General features: G+C 36.0%; 1 pseudogene; it reads left to right on the top strand.

The window, feature by feature from the left end:
• Positions 1–218: 218 nt before the first annotated feature.
• On the top strand, positions 219–605 carry LOC143587961 (egg cell-secreted protein 1.2 pseudogene; annotated as a pseudogene).
• The last annotated feature ends 1,812 nt before the right edge of the window (positions 606–2,417 follow it).

The raw sequence follows: 2,417 nt of genomic DNA, 5'->3' as shown, positions 1-2,417 counted from the left end.
TTATTAGCACTAACTATTTTGTGGTTCTTTTATTACTTGGATGGTTTGTTTCAAAATCTTTTGAGTTTCCTCATTCAAACATCCATAAACTGATTTGAAGACTAACAAACTTAATCATTTACTTACATATTCATTACGTAATAACACCTCTACACACATGTACACATATATATAACCCGCTTACAAAATCCGAGGTTGTGTAATTCTTTTGATAACCCATGGCTGCTCTTAAGGCTCTTCCCATCACTCTATTTTTTCTATCATGCCTTGTTACTTGCCAAGTTGGTTCAATGGCTCAGAAAGTGCACGCAAACAAACTCCGTGAAGGCCTCATAGTTAGGCTTCAAGAAGAAAAGGATAGTGGCGAACCAATGGCCTGTTGGAACGCATTATTCGAGTTGAAATCATGCACGAATGAAATGATACTTTTCTTACTTAATGGTGACAGTTACTTGACCACTGATTGTTGTAGAGCTATTCGTGTTGTAACTCACGGGTGCTGGCCTTCGATGCTTACTTCTCTTGGTTTCACTTCTGAGGAAGGTGATGTTCTTCGAGGTTATTGTGGGAGCGCACCCGTGCCACAACCGGCCATGCATGCTTGAGGGCTTCAATGTTTGATATTATGTGATTTGGAGAAAATGGAATAAAACAAGTTTATGTATTTGTTAATTCTAAGCCTTATTGTGTTCATTATTTTCATCCAATGCTTAAACTCTTATAAGTCCACTTGTACACTGTGTTTCCGAGTTTCATTTAACTGGAGAAAAGAAAGGAAAGAAAATTAGGAGAGAAAAGAAAGGAAATGAAAGAAAAAGATTTGTGTTCCCAAGTTTTAATGAAAGAGAAAGGAAAAGAATGGAAATTAAATATGTTATGTGTTCCCAAGATAGAATGGAAGGAAAATAATGCTGCATTTTTACCATAATACCCATTAGATAAAATTAAATAAAAAACATTTCTAACATGGCAAAAGATAGCGATTTAGAAATGATCATGTCCGGTTCCTTCGGGGGATGGATCTATAAGAATTCACCTATCCCAATAACAAAAAAACCTGACTTGAATGATCCTGTATTAAGAACTAAATTGGCTAAAGGTATGGGTCTATACAATATTTATACATATAAAAGATGAAATCAAGAGTGCTGCAGACTTCAACAACCATGCCTATGGCATATATTTGAGTTCACATTTGAACAAAACTTTCAACAGTATGTGTATGTGTACCTGCAGTTTATATATGATTGCTTATGTCTGCATCTATATCCATATTTCTAAATAAATTGCCATTGCCCCACCTGTATATCAAAACTTTTAATATGCTTGCATATATTTTTATTAGCATACCAAGATTATCCCACTGCTTATCCAAACATTTTGCATTTATAAATGCAACTGTAATTTGTAAATGCAGACTCGATACCACATACTAAAAAGCATTATATAAAATAGACACATAACATAAATATGATTAACCATGTTTCCTATATACATAACCAACATAACATTAACAAAATGTTTTCAAATCCATAACCAAAAACTACCAACAAAAAAACAAACAAAGAAATAATGTCATCTTCGTCCGAATTACCATAACGTTCTATTTTATAACTATTTTGACATATCTATTTCATTGTTTGGATACATCAAATAGTTAGTCCACATTTCATTTGCAATTGAATTCCTTAATCGGTCTACTCCGGTACTACCCTCATGCATATCTCTCGCATTATGATGCTCTTCATCTTTTGGCCCATTCAACACCTCTCGTATGACCTCATCTTCAAGATCTTTGTCATGATCTTCCTCTAGTAAAAAATAGTGTAATATGCAACATGCCAAAAAGATGGCAGGTTGTGTTTCACAAGAGTAAAACGGTTCAGCTGGGGGTGTGCATAAAATGGGCCTGACCCGCGAAACCGACCTACAAAACCCATGAACCCTACCCGTGAATTTTAAATCAAACGGGTCACGGTTCCTAAATTTCTTTCCAAACGGTTCCGGTCCGGTTCCGGATATACTCGGCGGAATTTTTCAAAACCCGGTCCGGTCCGGTTCCGGTCCGGGTCGGTCGGGGTTTAACCCGTTGCACACCCCTAGGTTCAGCTGTACTCCTAATAATAGGAAACCTTTTTTTTAGAACACCAAATGCTAGTTCAATTGCGTTACGTAATGATGCATGAAGGTTAAACAATTCCTTTGCATTCTCAGGGGCACGAGTGGAGTACTCTTTCAAATGATACCTAACACCTCTATATGGCGTCATTAGGGTACTCGTATGAGGCAAGCCCGCATCTACTAAACAATATCTACCTGTAAATAAGTTCTAATTAGTATTATCGTAAAATACTACACAATTAAGTAAATTTAGCTTATGATTACCTTTTGGAATAACTAGTTTATCTTCTCTAGTT

Source organism: Bidens hawaiensis, unplaced genomic scaffold (genome assembly GCF_021521415.1).
Source record: "Bidens hawaiensis isolate Kalapana, Puna unplaced genomic scaffold, B.hawaiensis_p1.1 tig00035932_1, whole genome shotgun sequence".
NCBI lineage: Eukaryota > Viridiplantae > Streptophyta > Magnoliopsida > Asterales > Asteraceae > Bidens > Bidens hawaiensis.
The sequence above is the reverse complement of the archived record's forward strand: the minus strand, read 5'-3'. Positions and strand labels throughout refer to the sequence as shown.